Source organism: Phyllobates terribilis, unplaced genomic scaffold (genome assembly GCF_046119375.1).
Source record: "Phyllobates terribilis strain yellow unplaced genomic scaffold, ASM4611937v1 Scaffold_2__4_contigs__length_985480577, whole genome shotgun sequence".
Lineage (NCBI taxonomy): Eukaryota > Metazoa > Chordata > Amphibia > Anura > Dendrobatidae > Phyllobates > Phyllobates terribilis.
The window spans coordinates 183,048,822-183,063,316 of record NW_027362762.1 but is presented as its reverse complement, the minus strand read 5'-3'; the positions used below and the strand labels follow the sequence as shown (position 1 = coordinate 183,063,316).

The 14,495-nt window shown below is 43.0% G+C and overlaps 1 protein-coding gene across 2 annotated transcripts in view; it reads right to left on the bottom strand.

Annotated features, from left to right (window-relative positions):
• MYO1A (myosin IA) overlaps positions 1–6,366 on the bottom strand; it is a 106,775-nt gene extending 100,409 nt beyond the window's left edge. For both annotated transcript variants that reach the window (XM_073663351.1, XM_073663352.1), the window contains exon 1: positions 6,169–6,366. The gene's annotated coding sequence lies outside the window, so the exon portion shown is untranslated. The remainder of the gene's footprint in view (positions 1–6,168) is intronic.
• Positions 6,367–14,495: the final 8,129 nt, after the last annotated feature.

Genomic DNA, 14,495 nt, shown 5'->3' with positions numbered 1-14,495 from the left:
TCTTCTGCTTGTTGCCTGTCCTTAGCAGTGGTTTCCTAGCAGCTATTTTACCATGAAGGCCTGCTGCACAAAGTCTCCTCTTAACAGTTGTTGAAGAGATGTGTCTGCTGCTAGAACTCTGTGTGGCATTGACCTGGTCTCTAATCTGAGCTGCTGTTAACCTGCGATTTCTGAGGCTGGTGACTCGGATAAACTTATGCTCAGAAGCAGAGGTGACTCTTGGTCTTCCTTTCCTGGGGCGGTCCTCATGTGAGCCAGTTTCTTTGTAGCGCTTGATGGTTTTTGCAACTGCACTTGGGGACACTTTCAAAGTTTGCCCAATTTTTCGGACTGACTAACCTTCATTTCTTAAAGTAATGATGGCCACTCATTTTTCTTTACTTAGAATTTGTATTATGGCAAGAAAAAAGCAGCTAACAGTCTATTCAGTAGGACTATCAGCTGTGTATCCACCAGACTTCTGCACTACACAACTGATGGTCCCGACCCCATTTATAAGGAAAGAAAGCCTACTTATTAAACCTGGCAGGGCACACCTGTGAAGTGAAAACCATTTCCGGTGACTACCTCTTGAAGCTCATCAAGAGAATGCCAAGAGTGTGCAAAGCAGTCATCAAAGCAAAAGGTGGCTACTTTGAAGAACCTAGAATATAAGACATATTTTCAATTGTTTCACACTTTTTTGTTAACTATATAATTCCACAAATGTTAATTCATAGTTTTTATGCCTTCAGTGTGAATGTACAATTTTCATAGTCATGAAAATACAGAAAAATCTTTAAATGAGAAGGTGTGTCCAAACTTTTGGTCTGTACTGTACCTATAAAGAGAAAAATCTGAGAAAATGAAAAATTTGCAGTGGCCTCTTAATTTTTTGCCAGAGCTGTATATGAGATAGGTGTCAGACGAACGCAAGTTCGGTTGAAAGCCATCTGTCCCTCTTCCCCATACACGAGTGCTCCGCTTGGATGAGCATTCATGTGTTTTCACCGATGAGAGAGGAGAAAGACGTCAGACACATCTGTAAGAGGCTTAACTCTCCTAAAAACAAAAAGATCGGGCTTTTAAATTCCAACTATTCAATTCTTCTTTCCCCCCAACATCATCTATTGAGAGAGAGGCGAGATGCCCCCACACACATCAGATGGTCGGCCAGTTCTGCCAAAATCGATGGGTCAGAAAACGTTCATTTCATGAGTATAGGGGTCGTAAGGCAATAAAGTATCCGTCACAAAAGCTGATTTATCTGAATAACTTCTATGAACATAGTGCAAATTCACTGCATTAAAATGACCAAGTTAGTTATTAGAATATAGATGTCTAAGGTTGTGTGCACACGGTGTGTTTTTTATGAGTTTTTGATGTGGCAAATCCGTGCGGATTTGGCCCCAAAAATAATTGCAAACCTTATCCCAGAATTTGCTATGATATTTGGCAAGATCTGTGCACATGATCATGAATTTTCCTTACAGAATTTCATGTACGGAAAAAGAAGCAGCATATCCATTGTTTTTGCGTTTTTGACTGCTTTTTTCCTATACAATGCATTGCAAAAAACACATGGCAAAAACGTACAAAAAAATGCATCATTTTTGCTGCCTAAAGGTTCTGCCAGCAATTCCTGATCAGGCGCACATAACCTAAATGTAATGAAGTGGTATTAGACTCAGCACAGAATCGGAGCGCTCTGCAGACTATGTCTTCTTTAGACTTTATATCCACCTTTGACTCCCAAACCAGAGCAATAAATCTAATCTTATCTTTCCCCTCAAATAAAAAGTCCAAATAATCTGCCAATTCGGTGCCATAAATACATAAAAGTACATAAGCGAGCAAAGATCAGGCCAGTGACAGGGATACACTCTTCGCGTTATCGTGGATTGTGAGAATTTGCTAGCAGTCTTGTTGCAGTATCATTTAGGACATTGAAAGATCAATGGGAAAAGTCCAGCACACCCTGGCCACACCATGCAATAGTGATACCGACTGAGCTGACGCAGCACCTCTGAACCTCGCAGCACTCGCCTACCTCAAAGAAGGTCAAATTAGTCATATGGCCCATTACCCCACTACATTACCTCTCTCTCTTGTGCAGAACCACACACCTAGATGACTGATATTAGGACTTGTAATCGATGCTTAATACTACAGATACTACTATGGGTTAGCAAGATGGTGGGGCAGACTGCAGGGAGTAACGCACAACTGCAGATTCAGAACAGATTTAGTTTGTAGTCCGTAACCATGGAGACACACAGGTCTGCATAGGAGCTGTATACACATTTTAGTAAAATATTTTAATCAAATAGTCTTATTGAATGTTATGCACTCCTTTTCAAATTACATTATAACATAATTAAACAATAAAATGAATGATGCATCATCAGACCTATTTAAAGGGGCTGTGCAGGCATATGATATTAATGACCTATCCTTAGATTAAGTCATGGAATCATAGAATGTCAGAGTTGGAGGGGACCTCCAGGGTCATCGTGTCCAACCCCCTGCTCAATGCAGGATTCACTAAACCATCTCAGACAGATGTCTGTCCAGTCTCTGTTTGAAGACTTTCATTGAAGGAGAACTCACCACCTCTCGTGGCCGCCTGTTCCACTCATTGATCACCCTCACTGTCAAAAAGTTTTTTCTAACATCTAATCTGTATCTTCTCCCTTTCAGTTTCATTCCATTGCTTCTCATGTTTCCATGTCCAAATGAGAATAATGATTATCTCTCTACAGTGTGACAGCCCTTCAGATATTTGTAGACAGCTATTAAGTCTCATCTTAGCCTTCTTTTTTGCAAGCTAAACATTCCCAAATCCTCTAACCGTTCCTCGTAGGACATAGTTTGCAGTCCGCTCACCATTCTGGTAGCTCTTCTCTGAACTTGCTCCAGTTTCTCAATGTCTTTTTTAAAATGTGGTGCCCAGGACTGGACACAGTATTCCAGATGAGCTCAGACAAGGGAGAAGTAGAGGGGGATAATTACTTCACGTGATCTAGCCTCTAAGTCATCAATATCAGATCCAACATAAGAAAACCAACAGCTCACCACACTTGTAATGGGTTCATCCAGGGTGCTCAACAGCTTGTGCAGAGCTTGTCAATATAATCCAGTAAAAGAAAAGCCAGCTAGTTATGAATAAGGAAGTTTACTTCCGAAACGCGTCAGCTGTTTGATAACCTGTATTCAGTGGTTTTAGCACATATGGAATAAAGTTACAATAAACATTTAGTTTCTCAATAAGGATGGAATGATGGCTTTTCTCTTACTGGATAAATATAAGATCAGTCAAAGTCTGACACTTGGCACCCCTAACAATCAGCTCCCTGTAGCTCTGCCAGCGGAGAATGTAAACATTGAACAGAGCCACTCTGTGCAACTGCTTTCAAGGAGTAGCAGCTGCAGCCAAGTACTGCAGATCAGCTATAACTGCAGAGAATAAGAAGTGCTCGGTAGCACCCAGCAGCAGCCGCTACACATTGGACAGGGCGGTCCTGATCTGCTCAGTTCACTGTTCACATGTAGACACTGCCAGACATAATAACAGCTGATCAGCGGGGTACCTAGTGCCATCGAATTGATGTCAATGACCTATCCAAATTATATTTCCTCAATATCCTATGCCTGGATAACTTCTTTGATATATCAGTGGTCAAGCGAACGCCACTTATATATCACAGGAGCTCATACAGACAGCTAGATTGCACGGTAGGATGGCAGGACGTGTTGGGATTCCATCACTGGCTGGTAGTAATGTCAAGGAAAACTCGGTGAACCATAGCAACACCTTCATCGAATGCTGGGTATGCTTGTATCATTATGTTTTATGGTGTGTAGATTATGCAGTCATGGGCAGGTTGGCCCTCATGATACTCGGTTATCAGACTTTTCACAGTTTTATGACATCTGGAAGAGCAACATATCTCCATATACAAATAGGCAATGACTTTAGAATGGTCACCTATTTAGGGCTAATTCACAGAACCTTATAGCATACGTCTTTTCTCATCAGTATTGCGGCCCCAAATCCCATCCTCAGTGTGGGTCTTGAGATCTGAAATAACAGCATTATTGGAATATAAGGGACTAATTAATGAATTAGGATCACCAGACATGCGATTGAGCAGTAATATGGATGAGAAAATACAACTGAAATTCAGTTGTGTGAATCAGCCTTTAGGGAAAATGCTTCAGCGTGTGTTCACCATCAGAAGGTTTGGCTAAAAACTATAGGCATGAAAGGTAATTTAATTTGCAAAAATTGAAATACTGCAGTTTTGCACTGCCACGGTTCTAAACTATGACTGAGAAAAGGGGTTTAACCGTGTGCAGTACAGTGACCCAGCACATATCCACTGATCAAAGACAAGTAATTCATCACCACGGACACTCGCATTATCACGGCAATTACTTATTTTTGACAGATGAGTTATCATAAAGCATATGGTATATATCTTAATCCTTTCTGGACTTATGGTGGGAATCGCAGTTTCCTCAGAGCCAGCGGAAGAGCCGTTGTGTATTACAGCCATTCTCCCACTGGTGTTCGCATGGTCACAGTGGCAATAGGCTGGTGATCACCTTAATGTAATAGTAGAGTATGTCAATGTGGTGAGCTGCCTAAGGTCTTTGATTTAGGGCTTGTTCACATTGCAGTACTATTGTGGCGTTAAGCGATTCCCGATCAGGTACATGTTTGCTGATCAGGGGGCATTTAATAACTATTTTTAGACAGCCCAACAATGATTACGATGCACACAGAACGATCAGTGATAGTTTGGTCTGTGCATGCTGACTGTCTATGTTCTCTGCAGCACAGGACAATGTGCTGTCGATAATGGAGATTTTTTTTTCTAAGCAAGCCAAAAGATCGTTTCACCCAACGAACAAGCATTTTGCTTGTTCAGCAGGTGACAAGCAGATTGTTGACACGGCACAATTTTTGGGAAATGAGCGTTTCTTGGGAAGGCTTATTCCCATTAATCATACAGTCTAAATACAGCCTTACTAATATGTCCAACTCTGACCAGGATGTGATTATCATAAACGGCCCGATTTTCTCAGATAAGAGAGAATACACTGGTGTAACTCTAGCCTAATGTGCAGACAGACAGACAAATAGATAGATAGATAGATAGATACTGTAGATAGATAGAGAGAGAGATAGATAGATAGATAGATAGATAGAGAGAGAGATAGATAGATAGATAGATAGATAGATAGATAGATAGATAGATAGATAGATAGAGAGATAGGGAAAATCAAGTTGCAGATTTCAAACACGCAGCGCAGCTCGGTTTATGCAGCATTGAAAGAAGCGAAGTGTGCATGAGATCTCTATAAATCCCATCCACTTTGCTGGGACTGTAACATTCCGCATCAAAAACTCATAGTGGGAATCTAACGTTATGGGGGCCGTGTACTGATTTTACCTGGGGACTCTGCTGTGTTTGTGAACCCCTATACAGATAATTCTGCAATGTTATAATAAAATAAGACAACAGCCATTACAGAACTCTCAGTTATGAGTAGGCCTCTAGCCCATTGAACACATTCTTTAACATTAGGGAAAGTAAGATGTAGCAGAGCTCAATTTGTCATTTCACTCTTTAGGAAAGGCACCATGATAATTCAGTCCTACATACAACCGCAGACGGCACATCATGGTGTCATATGCTGTGCCGAGTGACAAACTCGCCTGGCGCAGGTGGTGCGGGCTCGCTCTGCTTACACTGGTGATCCGGGAAACATGTGAGGGGGGATCAGACTTTTACAGGTATGATCTGTTTGGGAAAGTTATTCATGTTATTTTATATTGGGTTCAATTTAGAGATTTAATTTCACTGATAAAAGTTTTGTTTTAAGAAATAATATGGGTATTCGCTAAACAGTATGTAGCGCCAGAAGTGACAAAAGTCATCTCAGTTACACGTCAATGTATTTTTACATTGAAAATAAACGTAGCCTTTTAACAAGAAAACTGGATTTACCTGGCATTGAAAAGAAAATCTTTATCAAAGTATTAAAGTCCATATTGTGCAATATAAGAAATTCTGACTTGAGCGGCCGGAGCGCCCAGAAAGAGGAACTCATCTCACTTTTCTTCTTGAACTATGGACCCTTTTCACTTAGTTTCTATTAATTGTAGGATATGTCACTTACCTGTCTGCTAGAGAGAAATGAGTATAGGCAGCAGGCAGTGCTGGCGGTGGGATGGCTGCAGCCCCCTATTGTGAGGAAGACTCCCAGGAGCCTTGAAGAGCAGGTTGCAGGAGCAGAGTCCCTTAGTGTGTGCTCACTGGGAGCTGTCCATGGTGTCTGGCAGCTGTGCACAGTGACCGCAGCACTTCCAGCCCAGCACAGCCCTTACTCACCACACCTATCTCCTTAAGTAACTGACACTGTATCACCCCCTACCTGGGAGAGAGCAGCACTGCAATCAGAGGAAGAAGACGCCAAATCTGCACTACATGTAGATTCAAGCTTTTGTTAAAAGAGATTTTACCGTCTTAATATTGTAGATTTGTATATCCACACAATGTGTGCGTGTATAGAGGACAGGGACGGACTGGGACTGTAATTCAGCCCTGGCATTTGGAAGCACACAGGCCCATGCAGTACTGACCATCTTCCCCAGATTGGGGTCTTTATTAGTTATAGTACCCTGTCGACAGGAAATCAAGACTAATACCTATATTTGCAATAATACCGCTATTTAAGATTTAATAATACTGCGATATAAAAGACAAATATCACTAGATACATAGAGGTGATAATACCGCCATACTGATTATTAACCAAAACCTCTGATATCTACCATACAGGGACCATATAATGGTAATATCAGGTCTACACCAGTGCTCTGCAGGCTCTCAACAGTTACGTCCTCGCTGATTGTTGCCATTCATTTTTCCTTTTCCTTTATGTTCAGTCGACACCGCCATGACCCCTTCTTCCATCCATAACTTGTTCCTGTAAAATGTAACACAGAAACATCCTTTACTTACTGTTTTTCCAGTACCCCTCCTCACATTTACCCAATCTCAAGCCATATAGTGCCCTAGACAGTAATAATGCCCCTCTGTGACCTGTACAGTAATATTACCCTCCAGCTGTGCCCCACACAATAACAGTGCCCCCTCTGTGTCCCATACACAGTAATAATGCTCCCCTGTGCCTCCTCACAATTATACAGCACCATATAGAAATAATGTACTCCAGGCCTCCTTACAATAATTGCCCTGGACGTACTTATATACAATCACCCCTGTGCATTCTTACAATAATAATGCCTTGTGTGCTCTCCCTATAATGATAATCATTTCCCAGTGGGCCTCCTTTTAGTAATGTCCCCCCTCTATTGTGCTTCCTTATAATAATGTCCCATACCAGGGGCACATAGACATTACAGGACCCCTTTGCAAAAGACCTATCACGGCACATAGGCGTAGTCAAAGAAGGGCAGACGTCCCAACTTTAAGACACGGAGTGGGATATGTATTGCGGTATTTATACAGTTATTTTGCCCCTATTGTAGCCCTTAGTGTTCTCACCCACTATGATACCTCTTCCGTGGCCACCATAGGGTATGATGCCCCAAAAAATGCCCCAACATAGAATTATGTTCCCACATTCCATCACCTAACAGTATGATGGCCCCTTAAACCCTATACAGTCAGATGGACACCCCAACCCCCCACACAGTAAGATGGTCACCCCAGGGCCCCCCCACACAGTATGATGGCCACCACAGCCTCCCCACACAGTATGATGATTTACAAGAGCTCTCCTATGCACAGTATAATGCCTACCATAGCTCCCCTATACACAATATAATGACTACCACAGCCTCCCCACACAGTATAATGTCCACCACAGCCTCCCCACACATTATGATAGTCATCACTGACCCCCACATAGTATGATGGTTCTTCCAGACATTATAATGGGCAACCCACAGCTCCAGACACAGTATGATAGTCCCCCCCACAGCCCCCATATAGAATGATGGTCCTCGCACACAGTGTAATGGTCTCCCACAATCTTTCATATAGTATGATAGTCCCCTACAGCCCTAATACAGTATGATGGTCACCCACAGCCCCCCATATAGTATGATGGTCCCCTTACAACCTCAATACAGTATGATGGTCCCCCCAAAAGCCTAATACAGTATGATGGTCCCCCCACATCCCGCCATATAGTATTATGGTTCCCCACAATCCCAATACATTATAATGGTCCCTCCACCGCCCCCATATAGTATGATGGTATTCCCACACAGTATGATGGTCCTCTCACTTCCCTAATACAGTTAGATAATCCCCCACAGGTCCCTATATAATATAATGGTCTCCTCACAGGCCCCTTTATAGTACATTGATCCCTCACAGACACCTTTATAGTAAGATGGTTCCCCACAGCCCCAATACAGGATGATGATTCCCCATGGCCCCCCATATAGTATAATGGTCCCCCCCACAGGAAACTTTATAGTGTGCTTGGACCCCCACAGGTCCCTATATAATATGATGGTCTCCCACAGCTTTCCGTATAGTATGATGGTCCCTCTTCTGGCCCCTATATAGTATGATGGTCTACCACAGCTTTCCATATAGTATGATAGTCCCCCTACAGGCCCCAATATAGTATAATTGCCCACATATAGTATAATAGTTCCCCCACAGGCCCATTTATAGTATGATGCCCCCCGACAGGCCTCTATATAGTATGATGGTCCCCCACAGCTTTCCATATAGTATGATGGTCCCCCACAGCTTTCCATATAGTATGACAGTCCCTCCACAGCCCCTATATCGTGTGATGGTCCCCCTCAGATTTCCATATAGTATGATGATCCTCCCTCAGGTACCTACATAGTATGATGGTCCCCCCACAGGCCCATATATAGTATAACGGTCCCTCCACAGGCCCCTATAAAGTATGATATAACCCCCACATGACCATATATAGTATGATGGTCCCCACAGGCTCCTATATACCATGATGGTCCCTCCATAGGTCCCTATATAGTATGATGGTGTCACGCGTGTGTCAGGTGTGACAGACAGTCATTCTGGATCCGGCTGTAGAAGGTCGCTATGCTTGGCCTTGCAGACATCTTCTTGATCTTTTCACCATCCCTCCCTCTCTAGGACCCAGAGGTGAGCTCCACTTTCTGCTGCTAATTAACACATCCTTGCTGGACCTTTAAATAACACCCAGTCTCTCCAGAGAATCGCTGGTGATAGAAGTGATAGAAGTATTTTCCCCTGTTAAGGCCTGGAGTTCTAGCAGTCGGCTAGTTTCCTCTTCGTGTTCCTTTGTGGATATTAGTCGTGATCTTTCTGGTGTCTTCTCAAAGCTAAGTGTATCCCCTTTTCTGTTTACCTTGTTTGTATTTAGTTGCAGTGGGCTGACTAGTGCTCACCCCTCCATCTCCCTACCTAGGGCCTAGCTCTAGGGTCAGTCAACCTATTTAGGGACGATAAGGGAGCCAGGGTGTTGTAAGATATACCTTGGGGTTTCCACTCTCCCTTTCCCTAGTTGCTGGGCCCCCCCCCCCTTTTTCCCATTGTCGTACGCTGGGTCCTTCCCATACCTAGCATGACATTATTCCCCACAGATTTTGATGTAGTATGATGGTCCCCAACAGGACCCTATATAGAATAATGGTCCCTCCACAGGCCCTTATAAAGTATGATTTACCCCCCACATGCCCATATATAGTATGATGGTCCCCCACAGGACCCTATATAGTTTGATTCCTCCCACAGGACCCTATATAGCATGATGGTCCCTCCATAGGCCCCTATATAGTATGATGGTTCCCACACAGATTTCCATGTAGTATGGTGGTCCCCCCACACGCCCCTATATAGTATGATGGTCCACCTCACAGCCTCCTATACTGTATGATGGTCCACCCACAGGCCCCTATATAGTATGACAGTCTCTACCACTAGTCCCTTTATAATATGATCGTTCACCACACAGTATTATCGGCACCACAGCACACACAAAAAAAAATTATACTCACCTAATCCAGGCTTTGCGTGGGCACCAGTGGTGGATGCAGTGACGTCAACATCAGCATACCACATGACATCACCTGCGTAGCGCCGGCCTCCAGTAGACCGCAGGCCAGGTGCATCCTGTGACTTGCCGGAGTAAGTGTAGGAGTATGGAGCTGGTGGCTCCTTGCTCCACCATAGCTGTTCACTGTACTGAGGAGGCTGATAATGTTAACAGAGTCGCAATTCATGTGGCCCATGGCCGGACCAGCCAGAATTGCCAGTCCGGCCCTGATATTCGAAGAGAGATCTGGATAGATAGATATATAGATAGATATATGGATAGATAGATAGATAGATAGATAGATAGATAGATAGATAGATAGATAGATAGATAGATAGATAGACAAAATGAGATGCAGCATCAGCTGTGTGTTGGTGTAAAGCTTCCCAGGCAAAGCCCAATCCTAGATATGTATAAAAAAAATAATAGCAGCACTCCAATTCCAAAAAAATGATGGTGTGTATTTGCCCAACATGGCAACGTTTCAGTTCATGTGTGAACCTTTCTCAAGCTTGAAAGAAGGTATCATGCATGAATCGAAACGTTGCCATGTTGGGCGAAAATACACCATCATTTTTTTGGAATTGGAGTGCAGCTATTCCCTTTTTTATATACTGTAGATAGATAGATGGATAGATAGATAGATAGATAGATAGATAGATAGATAGATAGATAGATGGATGGATAAATAGATGATGTTCATCAATTACCATCCAAGAGATTCCGCTCAAACACGACACTAGCGAGCAAAAGTTTGAAATCACTAAGAAATGTCTTTGTTTTTAAAATAAAAAAGATACATTTTCCATTAGATATGTTAAAAGTAATGACTTTTTTTATTTCAGTAAACTCTATGTGCCCCATTGGTTACTGCATTTGCACCTTTTTTGGGTCTAGATGCTGTTTTTCATTAGCACCTTATTCGTCTCCTAATTTGCAATCTGTTTTATATGTGTTTAACTGTTTTTTTTGTTCCTAGTTATGGACAGGGTTTGTGGTCTCCAAATGTTTATGGCTGATTCATCAAGTGCGATTTTTTAAAAAGTCACTACATTTTTGTGCAAATGTACTCCAGCCCTCCTCCACCTTCCCTGGAGTAATTTTATATACATCTGAATTTTTTTGCCAAACTTTTGCAACTTTTTAGAGGAACATGCTACCCTTTACAAAAAAAGGTTAAAAAAAAAAAAGCATTTTGAAATGTGTGCAAAATTAATGAACGATACGTGTCCTTTTTAAAATGTTGGTGCCAAGATGTCAACAGATAAGACAAAAAAAAGGAAGAGGGTCTTAAAAGAAAATACAAAAGAGGAATCGGCCTTCACTCATGGATTTCTGTAGTCAAAGCTTTGCAGACATTTGGCATTTTTTGAAGTTTAGAAAATGTAACCTATAATTTTTGTAGTGGGCATCATAGGAAATTATTCCATGACTTCATAGCAGAACTCATCCAATAGTTATGAAATCTGGAAATTGTACCAGACAGTTCTCTGACATTATAAGCTGGTAGTGCAAGTATAAAAGTGTACAGGGCTCGCATTATCCTAGCATTCCTCTCCTCACCATAAGTACAAGCATGCAACCACACATCATAAAGAAGAATTCATTCACAATTGGCACGTTAGGATGTAAATCATTTTACAAATGAGTTTTTTTCTGGTATATTGATGTACAACTTCCTGATTGATAAAAAAATACAATCTTTGGTATTGTTCCAGGCTCTTATGACCCATATATAATCTGATCGTCTAATTAAGGGAAATAACATCTAACATATTGTCATCTACTATAAATGTGAAACATTCATATACTGGAGTAAATGTACAAATTTCCCACTTATCATGAATCACCTATCATATCATGGGCAAAATTACAAGGTATCAGGCACTGCAATTACTATGAGACTTGAAACCCCAATTCCAAAAAGCTGGGATGCTGTGTAAAGTCTAGAGAAAACAAGAATACAAGAATTTGGAAATCTCTTATCGCCATATTTTTTCAAAACAGAACGTAGAACACAGATCAGAAGGTGAAAGTTGGACATGTTTCCAAGACAATACTAAACAATCACAGCAGCGTGACTTCGTAGAAGGAGATTTTCTGGTGATGAACCAGCCGTCTGCAGTCCAGACCTTTCCCCAACAAAAAACATTTGGTGCCTTGTGAAATAAAAAAATTATCAAATAAGGACTGTTGGGCACCTAAAATCCTACAGCAGACAAGAATGGGGCAACATTCCTCTCCCAAAACTCCAGCACTTGGTTTCCTCACTTAGCAGATGTTTACAGACTGCTATAAAAGGAAGAAGTGATGCTACACAAGGTCCTGTTCTAACTCTTTTGAGATGTGTTGCTGCCAACAATTTCTAAATGAGTTAATTTTTTCAAATGAAATTGAAAAATGTCCAACGTTCGCCTTCTGATCTGTTTTCTATGTTCTGTTGTGACTAAAACATGCCAATAAGAGATTTCCAAATTATTCCATTCTTGTTTTCTTTACATTTTACAACTTTTTTGGAACTGGGGTTGTGTAAAATAGATAGGCCCATTCCCCTTAGAACTGAGAAGCAGCTGGTGATGGAAGGGGAAGATGAAAGCGTAGATTAACAAAAGACATTGGGGCAGATTTATCAAAATCTTATACAGTGCAAACTTAAACCGACCATACACATGAGTTGGCTGTTGGCCAAAGTATGTCTCAGCCAATTGTTCGGCCAGCAGCTATCTGTGCTGTCTCCCATACACAAGAGCACTCGCCCAGCGAGCTTCTGTGTTCTCTATGACAGAGCCAGACATGTCTGATGGCAGCTTATCTTCTAAAGAACAAAAGGATTGGCAGTCCAACATGGGACATGCTGAAACCTTAACTTCCCTGATAATTAATTGTCCAGGGCCTCCATACATATTAGACAGTCAGCCAAACCCATCAATATGGCGAGATCAGCTGACATTATTCTAATGGGAATGGTGGCTTTGGACTAGACAGTCTTAAAATGCACCAAATTTATTATTGTGGTTCATGTCGATTAATAGTCAAACTCCAACTATATGTGTGGCGCCCCTGTGGGTTCAGTCGCCACAGAGGTACTGCATCTCATCCAGAGGTGTGGTATCCCACTCTCAGGTAAGGATGGAGTACAGCTCAGGACCCACACCCTTGCATCCATAACACTCCACTTCAGAGGGAAGGGCGAGATTGCTCCTAAGGGAGAGCACAGTCCCTGTCCCTGGCTGGAGGGTGGAACCAAGTTGTGGGTGTGGGTGGAGGAAGTAGTTCAGGGGTGCATCTAGAAGCAGCCAGTCCTGCTGAGGAGAGCAGTGTAGGAGGGCCAGGCTCCTGGCTCCAGTGCTTGGAGCAGGAGTTGAGAGGAGAGAGAGAGGAGTGGGGTCTAGTCAGAGAGGCGCCCAGGAGAGAGAGTGAGAGAGGACGGAAGCAGAGGGAAGGCTCCAAAGACAGAGGGGATCCCAGGGGCACGGTGAGTGCACGAAGCCACCCATGCGCACGAATCCTCACGGATGTGCAGGGATCAGACAGCAGAGGGGACCGGCCCCTAAACTAGTGGAGAATAATCAGGCTCAGCTAGATAACCGGAGGCTGCTGTACTTGCAAGGTGCAGCTGCCAACCACCACAATTACATTGCCGAAAAGGTGGCCACAGAGGGTCCAGGGGACTTCAGGTTGCCCGACAAGATCCGAGGCTACCGGCTTGGAACACTGATTGTGAGGCGCAGGGCAGGAGGGTGAGAGCCAGCGCAGGAAGACAACCGAGGAAGGCACATAGAACGGGGTCCCGTTTAAGTACTCCTGAGATACTTGAGAGATTGCTGAACCCCTTCCTTGGTGAACGCAGGACGACGTGGGAGGTTACTCTGGTACTGGTAACCTGGAGTTCAACAACTGTGAGTAAACCTTGAAGACTGCACCCCACTGTGTCCTGGAATTATTATCTGCGCCGTCCCCTGCACTACACTGCACAGCAACATCTACCTCATCTATACCATCACTGCACCGCCCTGGAGCTTAGCTCTACCTGTGGAGAGCTGAACCAACTCTGCTGCGTCACCATCAGCTCCAGAGGATCTGCACCGCAGCGGCGGCTCCATATAGCCGCATACCACAGGTGGCGTCACGAACATTAAACTATAAAAACTTTATTCCTTTTACTATAAATCCACTTTTATTGACCGCCCTGGGTCACGGACCGGGTCACCGCCACTGTGACATCCCCCCAGCACCGACTGGCCCGGCTACCGAGTACCCCATGGCCCAGGGGGCGCATCATATGTGCACACATTTAGTATTTGTTGCTGATAATTAATCAAAAACATGTTTCTTGGCAGGAAAAATGCTGTACAAAAACCACCTGTTTTCGATTGGGTTTTTTTATGCATTTTTTTTCTGGTGTTTTGAAT